Source organism: Zingiber officinale, chromosome 1A (genome assembly GCF_018446385.1).
Source record: "Zingiber officinale cultivar Zhangliang chromosome 1A, Zo_v1.1, whole genome shotgun sequence".
NCBI classification, from domain to species: Eukaryota; Viridiplantae; Streptophyta; class Magnoliopsida; order Zingiberales; family Zingiberaceae; genus Zingiber; species Zingiber officinale.
Genome location: NC_055987.1, coordinates 26,997,232 through 27,017,577, shown reverse-complemented (window position 1 = coordinate 27,017,577; position 20,346 = coordinate 26,997,232).

Sequence of the window (20,346 nt, the reverse complement as noted above, 5' to 3'; positions counted from 1 at the left end):
CACTTCATTATAGATCATGTGTCTAAAGGAAATATTGAACTTAATTATATTGAATCCAAATCTAACTTGGCAGACATTTTTACTAAACCCTTACCTGAAGCAGAATTTAGTAATCTAAGAAGACAATTAGGGTTATGTTTTGTAGAATAGGTTCTTTGTTTTTTGAAAATTACTACGTAGTTTATTTTTCAAAATTATTTTTGTAAAAATTCCCATTTCAAATTTTTGTTTCAAAAATACTTTGAAACTATTTTTCAGTTTATGGAATAGCCTAGGTTTTACCGTAGAATTGCATGATCCTATAGTTCTAGGAGCCAGCATCTCACAAGCATAGTAAGATCCCTTGTTTGATAACTTAGAATGGGTGAGATGCTTAGGTCCTAGCCCTAGATTTCAGATGCTTATGTCAGTGCATCGCTATAAATTTGGGCTTTAAATAACAAACATTGATCAATTTGAGTTGACTAGTAAGTAAAACCTTGCTAGTTATAAATGCTCAAATTGACCAACCTGAGTCTATGGCTACTATCCTATGGTAGTTAACATTGTACAAAGGTTGGACATTTCATCATAAGGATCTCTTTTCCTTAGTTTTATTACCCATGCTTGGATATTTAGGATAAATATCATTTTTAGGGGGAGTTATCTTTACAAAAATTATTTTTTTTTTTAATTTTCTCAATTTAGTAAATTTTATTTTCTAAATTGTTTTCTTCAACATCTTTTTCAAAAAAATTTTATAGTGTAATTTCAAAATTGTTTAAAATTATATATTTAACTTAGTAGATATACTTACAAAACACTTTAGTAAAATTGTTTTTCCTTAAAAAATATTTTTCAATTAATCTTTTTCAAAATTTATAACTTAGTAAAATTTTTTCATTAGACATTTTACCCTAGTAAAATTATTTTACCTTAGTAAATTTTTGAATGGTTATTTTTACTAAGAGTTTTCTTTTTATTCTAACATTTAGTTTTCTGAATTTTTGTTCTGTCTTCCCCTATTTTTGATGTGTATCAAAGGGGGAGAGATAGGTTTATTTCGTGGGGAGAAATAAGAATTTAAATTGCTTGCTTATTTAATTTGTATGCTTGTTTATTTACCTCAGATATTTTTAACTTAACTTTGAACCTTGGTTGCCAAACATTGTGTTGGGAGATTAGGCGGAAATCGCAATAATCAAACCCGAGTTGTCAGTGTCACAGGTTGAGTTAATCTTGATTCTAACAGTTGAGTGGATGTAAGATGTTTACTCAACCGAGAAAGTCTAGCCGGAGGAAAAGTCTTAGCGCGATCGTGGAACCTGGTAGAGGTGGTCAAGGGACCCAATGCATCACGAGTCGAGAAGATGCGAGATCAAGAGTGCACGCACCACCCTTCTTACTACTAGCCATTGCACCTAACTCCTCTCTACTTACTAGTGTCACGACGCTATTATTAGAGTCAGATTTATCACTGCTCGGAATTCCTACAAAATTTATCTGATCTCCTGCACTGACCAAATCCATAATACATAAGATATATATCACCCAGCGTATCGAACACATTTTATTCACAACCACGCGATAATAAATCAACGGAAGAAAAGCTACTCTAGCAATAGCAACAACTATACTACTCCAACTCATAATAAAAGAAAACTAATTACAAATGCGGAATAAACTTAATTACAGTCTCAACCCATAATAACACTTAAAAGAGAACTAAAAGAACTAAAAGTAAAGTCTTGGCAATTTGCGACTCATTCCGTCCTCTCCATAGTCCATCACACATCATCCATCATCACCCACACCAGCCTCCCTTCATATCTTAGCTTTTCCTTTATCTGCGGTAGGAGGAAAAAATCTATAAGTGAAACGCTAAGTACTAATCTATCTCACAAAACTCGAAATAAATGAAAATGAAATGCATAATCTAAACCGAAATACTAAAACTATACCCATATGCTCATGGTATCTGAAATGGACTAGATACAAATCATACTTAGTATCAAGCCAGAATAACAAGAAACTAACTATGTAAACTTAGAATTAAAGAAACTAACCATTCTTATTTATTCTAAGCATGTAACTTGTTTCATTTCTTATATCCTTGTGTTAGAAATTAATCTTTTAATTCCTATCTTTTACTCACTTCTTCTTTCTTTCTTTCTTAACTTTTCTTTTCTTTGGGTTTTCTTTTCTTGGGCCCAGGCCTAGTACCAACTCATGCGCGTTCCCTAATAGGTTGGGGTTGCGAGCCACCAATCCTAAAAGAGCAGACCTCGGTCTACCAGGGCCAAGACCTCGGAAATGGTCACCTGGATTTGTTTAACGACAAGCTCTTGGATGTCGGGTACTAGCTTCTTACTTTAATTTACTTGTTATCTCTTTTTAATTAGACCTTGGTCTTTTTCTTTACTCATACTTCTCATAATCCTTTATTAGAGCTTATTAGAATCCTTTAGATATATATCTAACAAGTATAGGATTACAATTAACCAAGCATGCTATATAAAAATGACATAAGTAAATCTGAACTCTCTAAGCATGATATAAAATAAAACAACAGAAAAGCAAATCTGAACTTTCTAAACATGCTGTAAAACAAAGGAAAAGAAAGCACATCTGAACTTACTAATCATGCTCTAGAATAGAGCAAAAGAAAACTAACTTGGACTTACTAAACATGCTGTGATAAGAGCAAAAGAAAGCTAATCTAACCTTACTAATCATGCTATAAAATAGAGCAAAAAGAAACCTAATTTGATCTTGCTAATCATTAGCAATGGATAATGGCTCATGCTTTACTATTAGCAAACAAAAACTAAACAACAAGGGAATGATCTAACAGCATAGGGAGAATCTAAACAACATGCTAAACCCATTCAAATTTCCTTCTCCTCTTCTTTAACAACCCATGGCAGCAAAGGTAGATTAACCAAGCTAGGGCAGCAAAAAGGAAATTAACTGTTCATGCTCATTAAGTGGCAAGGAAAACTAAACAATTTAATTTGAGTTTCATAGCAGCAAGGGAAATTACACATGCTCAACTAATTGCTAATGGGAACTATTCAAATTACTTAAAGCTTCTTCTCAGCTTCCTATAAGGACTCACGGCAGCACAAAGGGAAAGGGTTGATACCGTTCAGTCCACAGCAAAGAGCCAAATACAAACCGAGCACACATTTTAGGGTCACACGGCTTATCAATTCCAAGCTAATCATGTACAAGAAGTAATCTACTATGCCAGGTTCCAAAATTCTGTACAAAGCAAGGAAAAACTATAGGAAGCTGTTACCCGCAGCTTCTGATCCCAATTGTACAGTAGACCCGAAACCACCTTGGTAAAGAAAATTCTGCACAACATGATCCTAAACAAGAGGAACCATATCCCTAACACAAGGAATTCGGCACAACCAAATCCGGAAGCAAGGAAGAAAGCCCTAACATGCATTTCTACTCGGCACTGTGAAATCCGGAAGCAAGGAAGAAAAATCGAAACTCGGAGCAACTCCTACCACAGGTGAGTAGTACTTACCCCTTGTTCTTGCACTTACAACCGAGAAGGAGGAAGGGCGATTAGGGTTCCGGGTGGAGCTCGAAATCTCGGTCTCCTCTTGTGCTCGCGGGCTCTCTTCGACGGGAGGAACTCGGGTCCGCAAGGTTCGCCGGAAGAAGCCTTCGTCGGCCGCCGGAAAGAAGCTCCAAAGTGGCTGCGTTTCCGCCCGAGCACAGCGCCGTCGCGTCGGGAGAGGAGGAAAGTTAGGTTTTGGGGAAAAGAAAACTTAAACCTTCTCTTATAATTCGGGTTTTTCCATTATAACTATACTTTATATCCAATTCTCTCCATATTAGGTTGACAAAGTCCGTGTAGCTCAGCTGGTTTGGGCCGGTTTTGCTTAAAGCCCAGCTCATGGGTTCGAATCCCAGCCGCGCACTTTTATTTCCCTTTTATTCAAAATGCTCTAACTATAGCTTAAATATATTCCACCTCCTATATAATTAACAAAGCTTTTGTAGACCGGTTGGTTTGCTGCGCTTTGACTAAGTCAAGGCTCGCGGATTCGAGTCTCGGCTGCCACTATTTTCCTTCTTATTTATTCTTATTCCTAACTACTACTTATATACATATTGCTCCATATACAACTAACAAAAACTCGCTGGCTTAGTTGGTCAGGCCGGTTTTGGCTTGGGTCAGTCTGACCCGAGGTCCCGGGTTCAAACCTCACTTCCGCTTTTGCCTAAACTTCTTTGGTTTTGTAAAAATGCTAAACGACCTCAAAAAATAAAAATTTCTAAAAATCTAGAATATTTTAAAAGCATTTTCAAATATCTTTATGGACATTTGAAACTCGAGAATAGGGAAAATTTTACACCCATACCTTATAAAAGTTCGCTCTCGAACTTAGAATAGCTTCGATACTGCCTCATCTCCTGTCTCCCGCCTCCCAAGTGATTTCCTTTCTCGCTTCCTGTTACGCACCTTCACTAGTGGTATTGTTTCTCAATCTGACCCTTGCTACGCTATCCTGTCGTAGTGCTCTGCTCATAACTAAGATCCTCTTCGATCTGCAATCGAGGTCAATCACTTGACTCGGTCATGGAGACACTTCCTTAGCATGGAGACATGAAATACATTGTGTATCATTGACATGTCTTGTGGAAAGTCCACAGCTACTTTCCCAATCCTCTCTATGATTAGGTAAGGTCCTATATAGCGAATTTTCCCTTCTTGCCAAATCTCATCACTCCCTTCATAGAGCGACCTTGAGGAAAATCTCCAATCTCCCATACCTCCGAATTCGTTAGTGTCAAGATAACTCTTTCCTGCCCTCGGTCGACGTCCGCCCTGCCGATTTTCCTGATCGCCGAGTTGGTGGTCTCGTCGCCATCCTGAATACCCCTCTACTTCCATTTCTTTCTCTCTCCTCGCCTTCGATATGGGTGATCCGTCTGCATTTTGCCTTAAGGTGCCATCCCATGGGTGGCGATGGATAGCACAGTAGTATGTGGCGTAATTCACAGCACATATACCACCACTTCCTTGAAATCTAGCACGCATAAGAACATATCTTCTAAAATCGATTCACTCTGGCGCCTTGTGTGGATAGAAACGGTCAACTTGGCTTTGGTGCTAGTGCATCTTCAGGAAGTCAGTGTGAGGAAACGCCCATCTCGTCTCGAAATGATAGATTTAGGAACCCCATGAAGTCTCGACTACCTCTTTAACATATAGTCAGCTACATCCTATGGAGTGGGACACCGATGGCTGGAAGAGAGTCAATCGATCATCGGTCTACTATTACCCATATCGCATCATGTCCATTGTGGTTCTTGGAAGACTCACATGGAAATGTCTTCCCATTTCCTCGGTCGTATTGGAAGAGGTCAAGAACTCCTCTCTCTCCTCGTCTGCGTTTCGGCATGTCTTCACATACTTAGCTACATCTCTTTTGAGTCCCGACCACCAAAACCTCTACTTCACATCCTGATAGGATGCATGGAGTATGGTGTATTGTGAGCTTCCTCTAAGATCTTCTTTCTCGCCTCATCATCAGTCAGCATACGCGCGACTCCGATAAAGAATTCCATCATCCTCTAAACTCGAGTTGTCTTCTTCTGATCCCTTGCTTGATCTTCGGATGTCCGATCTTCACTTTGCTTTCTCCGTATCTCCACAAGCAATGTGGACTTTAAGGTCAATGCAGAGAGCTGTCCTTCGATAATTTCAAACAACCCTTCTGCAGTGGCAGGCTAGTGATGACAAAGACATCGGTGATGCACTAGATTTTCACGGAGTGCATCCGCCACTTTGCTTTGGCTTACCGGGTGGTAGAGAATTTCACGAATCGTAATTGACCAATTCCACCACCACTGCTCTCGTCTATGTTTAAGTCCTTCCGTGAAGAAGTACTTAAGACTCCGATGATCGAAAATTCTACACTTGACTCCATACAAATAATGTCGCCAGAGTTTAAGTGCAAAACTACAGTGCCACTCGAGATCATGAGTAGGGTAGTTCTTCTCATAGTCTTTGAGTTGTCTGGAAGCATAAGCTATGACCTTTCCTTCTTGCATGAGTACAGCTCCTAAACCCATCTTGGAAGCATCAGAGATGTCGAAACTCTTGTCGCTTGTGGAGAACAATGGGGACAGACTCTTCTTTAGCTCTTGAAGCTCGCTCACATTTATCGACCATTCGAATCTCTTGTTCTTTCCGGTGAGGCATCAATGGGAGAAGCTATCCTCGAAAAATCCTCCACAACTTCCTGTAGTACCGCTGAACCATCGAGAAGCTTCACGATTTCTCTTCTGGGTCTACTCCAGCTGACCGCTTCCACTTTGGCCGGATCCACTGAATACCTTCCTTGGAAATAATGTGACCTAAAAGCCACCGACGAATTAAGAAACCTACTTTGAAAATTTAGCATAAAGTCGCTGTGAAGGGTCTCGACAGCTATCCTCAAAAGTGTCATGCTCCTCCTCGGGTCCTAGACCGAAATAGTCGTCGATGAATACAATGACAAATTTGTCAAGATACTCTGAACACCGCTCATTAAGTCCATGAAGACCGCAGTGTGCATTGGTCACTCAAATGGCATAACTACAAACTCGTGAGTGTCCATATCCGGTTCCCGCGGTATATATCTTTCTTTCACTGTGATGGTACCCGAGCAAGTCTATCCTCGAGAGAACAGTTGCTCCTCTTAACCGATCAAATAAGTCATCGATCCCGGGAAGGGGTACTTGTTCTTGATTGTCACTTGATTCAAAGCTCCGTAGTCTATACACATCCGCATTGTCCCATCTTTCTTGACAAACAACACAGGAGCTCCCAAGGTGAGTGACTAGGGCGAATGAATAAAGCCTTTGTCCAAGAACTCGTGAGTTGCTCTTGTAACTCCTTCACCTTTGAGACATGTGATATGGAGCTTTTGAAATTGGACGGTTCTAGGAACCAATTCAATCTCAAATCCATTCATTTATTGGGAGTAGTCCGGTAGATCTGCTGAGAATACTCGGGATATTCGCACCACCCGAACCCCTCCTTCTTACCTTCTTTCTGTTCTTCCGCACTTACTATGGATGCAAGCTCCCTCTTCTTGTCTTCTACCTTGGCGGCTTGAACTCTATAAACCCCTCATGCTTGTTGGTGATAGAACTCTTCATAGAACTCTAAATCGAAATCCGCTCACATCATCGGCTCGACGGTCTCTTGGTCTTTATCCTCTCCCACTACATACAGCATCTCCCTGAGAGAGGCGCACTTGACCTTCTCACCCGTCACCAAGAAGCTCTATAGTGCTCTCAGAGTGTTTAAACCAAGCACCAGGCTCAGGGCTCGATCCTGAAGCTTTCTAGTTTCACAACGACCTGGATGAGGTATGCTTGTCTTAGGTGTTGTGGCGACTCTTCGGCAACCGATAGGACTTCACTAACCTGGTCTCCACATTAATGGTCAGAAGTGGGAGGAGCTGGTTTCGATTGGCTATTAGATTGGCAATCACTTGCATAGGTTCGCTACTTGTCTCGAAGTTGAGTAACAATTTGAGAATAGGCCCACGGCTATTCGCGTTCTCGATCTTGGTTCTCGACGAACGGGAACATCCTTTTCTTAACATCCAATTATGCAAGGTAAAGGCTTGATATCTTACTTTAACCCTTCTAATCATACATAAATACGAATTAGAGACAAGGAAACTAAATCTTTTATCTTACTTTAGTACTAAAAAATAAGTACTTTATACTGCAGCTAATAATAAGAAAAGGAATAAAGAAATGATTTAAATACTTTCTTGGGCACTGAGGATGATGCCGTGTGTGTGATGTCTTTGGAGAATGGAGCAAGTGCTCGATCAGCCCCATCACCTCTACTCTACTACTACTACTCGCAAGGCGACAACCGCTCTCTCTACACTTACTAGTGTCACCGACGCTATTATTAGAGTCGATAGATTTATCACGTTTAGAGAATCCTCAAAATTTTGAATCTCCCTGCACATTGGAAATCCATAATACATAAGATATATAGCATGCCAGTAGTTGAACACATTTATTCACAACCACGCAATAATAAATCAACAGGAAAGAAACTACTCTAGCAATAGCAACAACTATACTACTCCAACTCATAATAAAAGAAAACTAATTACAAATGCGGAATAAACTTAATTCTCAACCCATAATAACATAAAAGAGAACTAAAAGAACTAAAGAAAAGTCTTGGCAATTTATTCGGGATCTCTCCATAGTCCGAATCACACACATCCATCATCACCACCACCTCGTCGCCCTTTCATATCTTAGCTTTTCCTTTATCTGGTAGGAGGAAAAAACAAAAGATCTATAAGCGAAAATGCTTAGTAAGTACTAATCTATCTCACAAAACTCGAAAACATAAATGAAATGCATAACAACCGAAATACTAAAACTATCTGCATATGCTCATGGTATACAGAAAATGGACTAGATACAAATCATACTCAGTATCAAGCAGAATAACAAGAAACTAACTATGTAAACTTAGAATTAAAGAAACTAACCATTCTTATTTATTCTAAGCATGTAACTTGTTTCATTTCTTATATCCTTGTGTTAGAAATTAATCTTTTAATTCCTATCTTTTACTCACTTCTTCTTTCTTTCTTCTTTCTTAACTTTTCTTTTCTTTGGGCCCAGGCTTAGTACCATCTCATGCGCGTTCCCTAATAGGTTGGGGTTGCGAGCCACCAATCCTAAAAGAGCAGACCTCGGTCTACCAGGGCCAAGACCTCGGAAATGGTCACCTGGATTTGTTTAACGACAAGCTCTTGGATGTCGGGTACTAGCTTCTTACTTTAATTTACTTGTTATCTCTTTTTAATTAGACCTTGGTCTTTTTCTTTACTCATACTTCTCATAATCCTTTATTAGAGCTTATTAGAATCCTTTAGATATATATCTAACAAGTATAGGATTACAATTAACCAAGCATGCTATATAAAAATGACATAAGTAAATCTGAACTCTCTAAGCATGATATAAAATAAAACAACAGAAAAGCAAATCTGAACTTTCTAAACATGCTGTAAAACAAAGGAAAAGAAAGCACATCTGAACTTACTAATCATGCTCTAGAATAGAGCAAAAGAAAACTAACTTGGACTTACTAAACATGCTGTGATAAGAGCAAAAGAAAGCTAATCTAACCTTACTAATCATGCTATAAAATAGAGCAAAAAGAAACCTAATTTGATCTTGCTAATCATTAGCAATGGATAATGGCTCATGCTTTACTATTAGCAAACAAAAACTAAACAACAAGGGAATGATCTAACAGCATAGGGAAGATCTAAACAACATGCTAAACCCATTCAAATTTCCTTCTCCTCTTCTTTAACAACCCATGGCAGCAAAGGTAGATTAACCAAGCTAGGGCAGCAAAAAGGAAATTAACTGTTCATGCTCATTAAGTGGCAAGGAAAACTAAACAATTTAATTTGAGTTTCATAGCAGCAAGGGAAATTACACATGCTCAACTAATTGCTAATGGGAACTATTCAAATTACTTAAAGCTTCTTCTCAGCTTCCTATAAGGACTCACGGCAGCACAAAGGGAAAGGGTTGATACCGTTCAGTCCACAGCAAAGATCCAAATACAAACCGAGCACACATTTTAGGGTCACACGGCTTATCAATTCCAAGCTAATCATGTACAAGAAGTAATCTACTATGCCAGGTTCCAAAATTCTGTACAAAGCAAGGAAAAACTATAGGAAGCTGTTACCCGCAGCTTCTGATCCCAATTGTACAGTAGACCCGAAACCACCTTGGTAAAGATACAAACCGAGCACACATTTTAGGGTCACACGGCTTATCAATTCCAAGCTAATCATGTACAAGAAGTAATCTACTATGCCAGGTTCCAAAATTCTGTACAAAGCAAGGAAAAACTATAGGAAGCTGTTACCCGCAGCTTCTGATCCCAATTGTACAGTAGACCCGAAACCACCTTGGTAAAGAAAATTCTGCACAACATGATCCTAAACAAGAGGAACCATATCCCTAACACAAGGAATTCGGCACAACCAAATCCGGAAGCAAGGAAGAAAGCCCTAACATGCATTTCTACTCGGCACTGTGAAATCCGGAAGCAAGGAAGAAAAATCGAAACTCGGAGCAACTCCTACCACAGGTGAGTAGTACTTACCCCTTGTTCTTGCACTTACAACCGAGAAGGAGGAAGGGCGATTAGGGTTCCGGGTGGAGCTCGAAATCTCGGTCTCCTCTTGTGCTCGCGGGCTCTCTTCGACGGGAGGAACTCGGGTCCGCAAGGTTCGCCGGAAGAAGCCTTCGTCGGCCGCCGGAAAGAAGCTCCAAAGTGGCTGCGTTTCCGCCCGAGCACAGCGCCGTCGCGTCGGGAGAGGAGGAAAGTTAGGTTTTGGGGAAAAGAAAACTTAAACCTTCTCTTATAATTCGGGTTTTTCCATTATAACTATACTTTATATCCAATTCTCTCCATATTAGGTTGACAAAGTCCGTGTAGCTCAGCTGGTTTGGGCCGGTTTTGCTTAAAGCCCAGCTCATGGGTTCGAATCCCAGCCGCGCACTTTTATTTCCCTTTTATTCAAAATGCTCTAACTATAGCTTAAATATATTCCACCTCCTATATAATTAACAAAGCTTTTGTAGACCGGTTGGTTTGCTGCGCTTTGACTAAGTCGAGGCTCGCGGATTCGAGTCTCGGCTGCCACTATTTTCCTTCTTATTTATTCTTATTCCTAACTACTACTTATATACATATTGCTCCATATACAACTAACAAAAACTCGCTGGCTTAGTTGGTCAGGCCGGTTTTGGCTTGGGTCAGTCTGACCCGAGGTCCCGGGTTCAAACCTCACTTCCAACGCTTTTTGCCTAAACTTCTTTGGTTTTGTAAAAATGCTAAACGACCTCCAAAAATTACGCAAAAATACTCTAAAAATTTCTAAAAATCTCTAGAATATTTTAAAAGCATTTTCAAATATCTTTATGGACATTTGAAACTCAGAATAGGGAAAATGGCAGTTAAATTCCCCATACTTATAAAAAGTTCGTCTCGAACTTAGAATAGCTATAGTCTCAGATATTACACTCCTCCCCGCTCCCAAGTGATTTCCCGCTTCCGCTCCGCCGGCACCTTCACTAGTGGTACTTCTTTGTCTCTTAGTCTGTCCACTATCTCTGTAGGTCTGCCCTCATAACTAAGATCCTCTTGGATCTGCATCGAGGTGAATCACTTGACTCGGGTCATGGAGACACTTCAGCATGGAGACATGAAATACATTGTGTATGTGTCTGTAAGTCCATGTCGTAGCTACTTTCCCAATCCTCTGACAGGTAAGGTCATAATGCGAGGACTTAATTTGCCCTTCTTGCCAAATCTCATCACTCCTTCATAGGAGCGACCTTGAGAAAACTCAATCTCCACCGAATTCCAGTGATCCTAGGCTGTCGACTAACTCTTCGCCCCTGCCGTCTGCTGATCGATCGATCGCCTGTGGTCTCCCATCATCGCCCAATACCCCGCCTACTTCCATTTCTTTTCTCTCTCCTTCTTGCCAGCATATGGGTGATCTGCATTTCGCCATGTAGTGCCTCATAAGGTGCCATCCTGATGGTGGCCTGATAGCTATTTTGCAATTTAAGCCTCGACAATGACCCCAACCGCGATAGCTTGAAGGCGAACATATCTTCTAAATCTGGAACTGACTCCAAGCACAATATCCTCGAGTTGAATGATAGCAAGGGCACTTTCTCAAATGAAGCTTCAAAGAGTAAATCCATCTCAGAAATGATAGATTTAGGAACCCCATGAAGTCGACTACCTCTTTAACATATAGCTGGGCTAATCGCTCTATGGAGTGGGACACCTTGATGGCTAGAAAGTGAGCAGACTTGGTCAATCGGTCTACTATTACCCATATCGCATCATGTCCATTGGTGGTTCTTAAGACCACTATGAAGTCCATGGAAATGTCTTCCATTTCCATTCTGTATTGGAAGAGGTCAAGAACTCCTCCCGGTCTCTGGTGTTCGCTGACGGCATGCAGTCCCTACATTAGCTACATCTCTTTTGAGTCCCGACCACCAAAATCGTTTCACATCGTACATCTTGGACCAACCAGACAGAATATTGTATTGTGAGCTTCCTAAGATCTTCTTTCTCGCCTCCTCATCATCAAGGGCACGCAATCGACTCCGATAAAGAATTCCGCATTCTGTCACTCTAAACTCGAGTTGTCTTCTTACATCCCTTGCTTGATCTTCCGGATGTCCGGATCTTCACTTTGCTTTCTCTGTATCTCCACAAGCAATGTGGACTTTAAGGTCAATGCAGAAGAGCTGTCCTTCGATAATTTCAAGTTCAAAATCGACAACTCCTTCTAAGGTGGCTAGTGATGAAGACATCGGTGATGCACTAGATTTTCTCCGAGTGCATCGCCACTTGTTAGCTTTGCACGGGTGGTAGAGAATTTCACAATCTTTGACCAATTCCAGCCACCCACGTTGCCTCATGTTTAAGTCCTTCGGTGAAGAAGTACTTAAGACTCGATGATCTGTGAAAATTCTACACTGGACTCCATACAAATAATGTCGCCAGAGTTTAAGTGCAAAACTACAGTACCAGCTCGAGATGATCATGAGTAGGGTAGTTCTTCTCATAGTCTTTGAGTTGTCTGGAAGCATAAGCTATGACCTTTCCTTCTTGCATGAGTCTCCTAAACCCATCTTGGAAGCATCGTTGTAGATGTCGAAACTCTTGTCGCTCTGTGGAGCAGTCGGGATCAATCTCTTCTTTAGCTCTTGGAAGCTCGCTCACATTTATCGACCATTCGAATCTCTTGTTCTTCCGTGAGGGTCGAGAAGCTATCTGAAAAATCCTCCACGAACTTCCTAGTACACCGCTGACCAAGGAAGCTTCGATTTCTCCGACGTCTTGGGTCTACTCCGATTGTTGACCGCTCCACTTTGCGGATCCACGAATACCTTCCTTGGAAATAATGTGACCTAAAAAATTTCACGTTTCACACTTTGAAAATTTAGCATAAAGCGTCATGAAGGGTCTGCGAAGACTATCCTCAGGTGCGTGTCATGCTCCTCTGGGGTCCTTGAATAGACCAGAATGTCGTCGATGAATACAATGACAAATTTATCAAGATACTCTCTGAACACCCTGTTCATTAAGTCCATGAAGACCGCAGGTGCTTTGGTCACTCCAAATGGCATAACTACAAACTCGTAGTGTCCATATCTGGTTCTGAATGCCGTTCTGGGTATATATCTTTCTTTCACTTTCAGCTGATGGTACCCAGAGCGCAAGTCTATCCTTGAGAACACCGTTGCTCCTCTTAACTGATCAAATAAGTCATCGATCCTGGGAAAGGGGTACTTGTTCTTGATTGTCACTTGATTCAAAGCTCTGTAGTCTATACACATCCGCATTGTCCCATCTTTCTTCTTGACAAACAACACAGGAGCTCCCCAAGGTGAGTGACTAGGGCGAATGAAGCCTTTGTCCAGTAACTCCTGTAGTTGCTCTTGTAACTCCTTCAGCTCTGCTGGAGACATGTGATACGGAGCTTTTGAAATTGGACCGGTTCTAGGAACCAATTCAATCTCAAATCCATTCATTTATTGGGAGGTAGTCCAGGTAGATCTGCTTCTCTCCGAGGAGTTCGGAGAAAAGGGTTTTAGTGTTTTGCCCATCGGTGCGGTCAAGGACTGCGGGCCTTCGAGTAGGAGTCGAGCTAGGCTCCGAACGAAGTAAACGATTGTGTCTCCTTTCTTATTTTCCGCTGCACGATTCTGACTTAAAAAGAATAGTTTTAAAAAGAAGCGATATTCACCCCTCCCCCCTCTATCGCGCTACTCAATCCTATCAAGAACCTTCTACTCAAGGACGCTATTATACTTAGTTATTTGACACCAATACAAGTAAGCATAATAACCATAAACAAATGCCTTTATATATATAAGAATATGATACAACGAGTCCATACAACAATCATCAAATGATTGGCTCTAGGGCTCTAACTAACAATCTCCCACTAGCACTAGTGACAATCAGTATAGGCTCTAAGGCCTAATGACCTAGTGTGACCATCAGGCTTCCTCTGTGCCAAAGCCTTGGTCCAACAATCTCCCCCTTTTTGGTGTGATTAACCCAAGTTAAGCTAGGGTTAAAATAGACATTAAATAAAATTAAGTAAATTACTTAATTTACAATTTAAGTGCAAAAAGATAGAAAAGATTAAATCTATCTACCTCCCCATAGACTTATACTTTCCCTTCTCCCCCTTTGATCACAAAAAAATAGGGTTTCAAGAAAAACAATCTAAGGGTTAAAGACTTAGAAAAAAAATATTTCTAAGTCAAGGAAAATTTTTAGGAAAAAAAATTTCCAAGTCATTAAGACCTTTTTTAGTAAATTTTGAGAACTTTGAAAATTTTGTAATAATTTTCATAACAGCAATCTCAAAATATCAGAGAAAATTTCTAAGTTAAGAATAACTTTTGGAAAATTTCTAAGTTTTCACCATAAAAAAAATTTTCTAAGCCCAAGATTTTATGCAAGAAAATTTAAGAAAATTGATAATATTAAAAAAAAATCTATGCATTTATTTATTTATTTTATTCTAATACTTTTATCTGAAAGTTTTAAATTTCCATTTCAATATATCGTAACTTCTTAAATCACACTTTTTCATATTTAAAGTAAATAATATTAAACATGCAGAAAATTCTTTTGACGAAATATTTGGTAAAAGATCTTTCAAACATATTTCAAGTTTGCAAGATTCGTTTGACAAAGTATTTTGTAACTTGCAAGACTCTTTTGACAATACTTTTATTTGGCAACATTCTTTCAGCAAAATAATAGGTAAAAAATATTTCGGCAATTCTTCTGTTTTACAAGATTCGTTTGACAAAAGATTTTTTAATTCGAAAAATTTTTCCGACGATATAAAAAATTCTTTCGGCAATGTGCAAGATTCGTTCGAAAAAATATTTTGTAGTTTGCAGGAATTTTTTAACAAAAATTCTAATTAGCAGGAGTCTATTAATAATATATTTCTTAATCTAAAAAACTTTTTCGAAGATTCACAAAAATCTTCAGGTAATTTTTTGATTGATTAAACCAGTTGTTCAGAGGGTTGAGGCCATACCTTACTTACCTCGTCGGTCGTTGGTTCTCCCCCTGTTGAATTACTTTCTTCTGGAGACTCTCCGCCTTGATCGATGCTCATCTCGGATGAGCTTTCTTCATCTGTAGGTGAGTCTTTCACTATGATTGTTGTCTCGGCAATTTCTTCAGTCTCGGACTGTTCTTTCGGTGGCTCGGTGTCTATTGAGTCGTCGGCTTCCAAAGGTTCTTCGTAGAGCTTTAAGAACTTTTCCTAAAGTTCTTTCGCGCTTTTGTACTCTCCGACTTTATCGAAATCTTTAGTTGGTATTGCGCTTAGAATGTGAAACTCTGCCCGAGCATTTGCCATGGACTCGTCACGTTGCTTCTCGTTCCAGAGGCGTATGTCAATTTGTTCTCCGTTCGTGTTCTTCGGTGCTTCATAACCTATTTTCATTATTAGAAAAATACCAATATCTGAGTTTAGGTATACCCCCATTCTTTACCTCCAAGAATCAAACTCCCCCTCGAACGCTGGTGGGTAGACGCTAGCTTCGGCCATCGTTGCTTCATTCGGCGGTTAGTCCTCCTGAAGCGTCTCGGCTCTTATACCACATGTAGGACTGTTGCGGCCGGCTAGAAGGGGTTGTTGGATAATCCTGTAGAAAATAACGAACAACCCTTCTCGAACTCTTTAAGCTAACACTTGCATAAATAGATTAAGCAGTAAATTAAAAACCATAAAATAAGAGGCACGAGTGTTTACTTGGTTACAACCGATGTGGTTGTTAATCCAAGGAAGATTAAGCCCAATATCAATCTCCTTCAGGCGGAGAAGCTTCTTACAGCGTTGACGTACAAAAAAGAAAGAAGCTCAACTAAAACTCTAAAGCGCACAAGCGTTGGATTTACAATTCTGAGTTCGTTAAAAAGCTTCTGGACCAATGCTATATTTATAGCCTTGGTCGGGGCGCCCTGAAGGGGTTCCGGGCGCCCTGGGGGGGATAAACTTTATCCCCCAACGATCAGATTGAGTCAAATCTCGATCCTGGTCAAAAGTCTGGTTTGAGCGCCCCGGATTGCTCCGAGCGCCCTGGAGCCCAAAGTCAATAGATGTTGACTTTTTCGTCCGAGACCTCTTCTCTGGTTCAGTCCCGCCTCGGTCCGGTTCTTCTCCTCCGGATTCGCTCACTTGGGTGATCTCTGCCATCCCGAAAAGGGCTCACCCGAACCTAAGTTCCGGTCTTCTCGAGCAGCCTTCCGCTCAGGCTTCTCGTCCCTCGGAATCACCGCGTGTTTCCTTCTCGTCCACCAGCATACTCATCCGTAGTCTTCATCCCTCGGTCGCACCCCATGCCGACCTTCTCACTAGCTGCGTCTCTTGCTCCTCGAGCAATCTTCCGCTCTGGCTTTCGTCCCTTGGATCCACCGCACGCTTCCTTCTCGTCCACTAGGGTACTCTTCCGCAGCACCTCGTCCCTCGGACGCACCGGATGTCGTCCTTCTCGCTAGCTGCGTCTTCCACTCGAGTACCTATGCTCCTAAGCTCCTGCACACTTAGACACAAGGTTAGAAATACCAGGACCTAACTTAACTAGTTGATCATACCAAAACAACCTTGGGGTTCCAACAGCTACTTCTTCCGATCGGACTCCATCTGTGGCTGAGTTACTAGAGCCGCTCGCCATGCATCCGATCACTTCCTTGCCACTAACTAGGCGGAAGATAACACGATTCGCTGCCCTTCCAGTCCCCCCTGCCCAAATTTCTCAATCGGCGCCGAGTGCTTCTTTTCAATCGACGTCGAGCGAGCGATGATCCGTCACCACCACTCTTCGCTTGCCGACGGAGGACTTTCTTGCGCCAGGCGACCAGCCCAGCTCTCCCCAGCATTAGGTCTATTTTCGTGGTCATCTCGCTCACATCTGGGAGGAAGTGAGGGCATGAACGACCATGAAACCCCTCCGCTCACATCTGTGCTTGCTGATAGCCATCTGGAGATGTCCACCAGGGTTAGTATTTTCAACAATCGATTCATAAGTTACCTCCACTCAGCACTAATATCTGCTTGCAGTACTGGGTGGAGAATATTATCATGTGCCAGCGGTTGGCACAAGTGGAGGACAAGCTGAAGAAGCTCAAAATTTCTCGAGCAACCTCCTCCTCCCAGGGGCCACGGTCGCCCATCTGCAGGCCCAACTAGAAAAGGCCCAACGACTTCTAGCGGAGGAATAGCATAAATCGGTCGAGCAGGCTAGTAGGCTGGGCCAGATCAAAGCGCAGTTGAAGATCTACGATCATAAACTCGAGCTAGCTACTAAAAGGAAACAACGAGCCATTGTCAACCTGGAGCAGAAAAACCAGGATGCTTGGCAGTTGGCCGAGAAGCTCAGAAACACGGAGGGCCTGCTGACTGCCGAGCGAGAGAGCAGCTCGGCTAAGGAGGCTGACCTCAAAGACCAAGTGAAGGGCCTCGAGGATGAGCTAGCGGCCTCCCGTGCTGCTCTGACTGCCTATCAGGAGGTCGATCCGAGTCGCTTCGCGGTCCTGAAGCAACAATACCTCCGCTCAGACCAATTCTTGGAGAAGGCAATCGACGCTACGCTCCTCCAGCTTAAGACTAACGGTCATATTTCTGAAGCTCTGTCCGACAAGGATGTCGACCGCATCCAGCTCCTCGAGTCCATTCTCGACGAAGCATTTGATTATATTGAGTGAGCGGGGGGCTTGTAGAGAGTATATTTTTTGTAAGCTTTGAATGTACTCCTGCCGTTCGCCAGTGTTTAACCTATCAATGAAATCTTTTTGTGCTCTTTCATCATATGCTATCTTTTTGCTAGTATTTGACTGTATAGTTCCAATCGACTGTTACGGCCGCACTTTCATTATTGAAAGATGCGTTGGGATCATACCTCCGGGGTTTATAGTCGCCGCTCGACTCTGGGTTTTAACGTCTCCGCTAAACGATCTTCTAAGGTAGGAGTTTAAGGTCATCGCTCGACCGCCGATGGAGACATGAGTTTAACGTCGTCGCTCGACGATTTGGTGCCAACCGGGGTTTAAGGTCGTCGCTCGACCGTCAATGGAGACATGGGTTTAACGTCGTCGCTCGACGATTTGGTGAAAATCGAGGTTTAAGGTCACGTCTTGACCGTCAATGGAGACATGGGTTTAACGTCGCCGCTTGACGATTTGGTGAAGACTGGGGTTTAAGGTCACCACTCAACCGTCGATGGAGACATGGGTTTAACATCACCGCTCTACGATTTGGTGAAGACCGGGGTTTAAGGTCGCCACTCGACCGTCAATGGAGACATGGGTTTAACGTCGCTGCTCAACGATTTGGTGAAGACCGGGGTTTAAGGTCACCGCTCGACCGTCGATGGAGACATGGGTTTAACGTCGCCGCTCAACCGTCGATGAAGACATGGGTTTAACGTCGCCGCTCGACAAGTATTTGGGTAACCTTTTTTTTTCATTTTAATCTTGCAATCAGAGGGCATAGGAAAAATGGAAGGTAGACTTTAATTACATTAGCGCACCTTTCATCCAACTCGGTACGGCTGGAGGTGGTTCGCCCTCTAAGGATGTTTTAGTTGTCGTCCATCTTCATCTTCTAGGTAGTAGGTGCCCGAGCGAAGCTTCTCCACGACTTTGAATGGTTCGACCCACGGAGCTTCTAGTTTAGTGACATCGTCGATCGACTTCACCTTTTTCCACACGAAGTCGCCGACCTAGAACGACCTCGGGATCACTCGTCGATTGTAGATCTGCGTCATCCTTTGCCTATAAGCCATTAGCCGAACGATTGCTTTGTCGCGTGTCTCATACACCAAGTCCAACTCCAGAAGCCTCCGCTCAGCGTTGTTTTCACCGTAGTATTGTATTCGATTGGACTCGACTCTGACCTCAACCGGGATGACCGCTTCATCGCCGTACACCAGGTGGAACGGGGTTACACCCGTGCCTTCCTTAGGGGTCGTGTGGATTGCCCATAATACGCCAGGGAGCTCATCCACCCAGCTCCCTTCGATGTGGTCGAGCCGAACTCGCAGAACTCGCAAGATCTCTTGATTGACGACCTCAGCCTGTCCGTTGCTTTGAGGGTATGCTACGAAGGTGAAGGCTTGTTGGATGTCATATCCCTCACACCATTCTTTGAGTTTTCGTATGGCGAACTGTCTGCCATTATCTGAGACGAGTCGACGCGGAATGCTGAGCCGACAGATGATATGCTGCTAGATGAACTTTTGGACCATCTGCTCGGTTATTTTTTCTAGCGGCTCGACTTCAACCCACTTAGAGAAGTAGTCTACTGCGATGAGGAAAAACTTTCGTTGTCCTGTCACCATGGGGAAGGGTCCCACAATATTCATGCCCCAATGATCGAACGGGCACAACATAGTGGAAGGATGGAAGCCTTCATTTCTTCAGTCGGCCGGTGGGAGAGGTGGTGGTACTTCTGGCAGGATAGATAGTTAGCTACTGTCTGAGTGGCATCTTCCTGTAGAGTCGACCAAAATTATCCGGCCAACAGAATCTTCCTCGCTAGCGACTGACTGCCTGGATGTCCTCCACAAGAGCCTTGGTGTACTTCTCGCAGTATATAGTCGGCATAGTCCGACCTGACGCATTTAAGCAATGGCCTGGAGAAGGCCTTCTTATAGAGCTGGTCCTTGACTAAGGTGAAGCGACCGGCCCTTCTTCTCAATAAGCGAGTTTCCTCCCGATCGGAGGGTGTAGCTCTCGATCATAGAAACTCTATTATGCTCGTTCTCCAATCGCTAGGAAAAGTGAGCCCCTCTATCCGATCGACGTGCGCCACCAAGGACACTTGCTCTATCGGATGAGTAATGACGATCGGTGTGAGTGAGCTCGTCAATTTGGCCAGCTCGCCCGCCGCTTGCTTCTCCACTCAGGGGATCTTCAGGATGATTACCTCCTGGAAGTTTGCCTTCAACTTTTAGAAGGCTTCGGCGTACAACTTAAGTCGCGTGTTACTAATCTCGAATGCTCCAACCGGTTGCTGAGCGGCTAATTGAGAATCAGAATGGATAAGAACCCTGCTAGCGCCAACATGTCAAGCGGCTTGTAAGCCGACTATAAGAGCCTTGTACTCGGCTTCATTGTTAGTTGTCCGGTACTCTAATCGAACAGACAACTATACCCGCTCTTCTTGTGGGGAGATAAGCAGTATGCCGATCCCGCTACCCTACTGG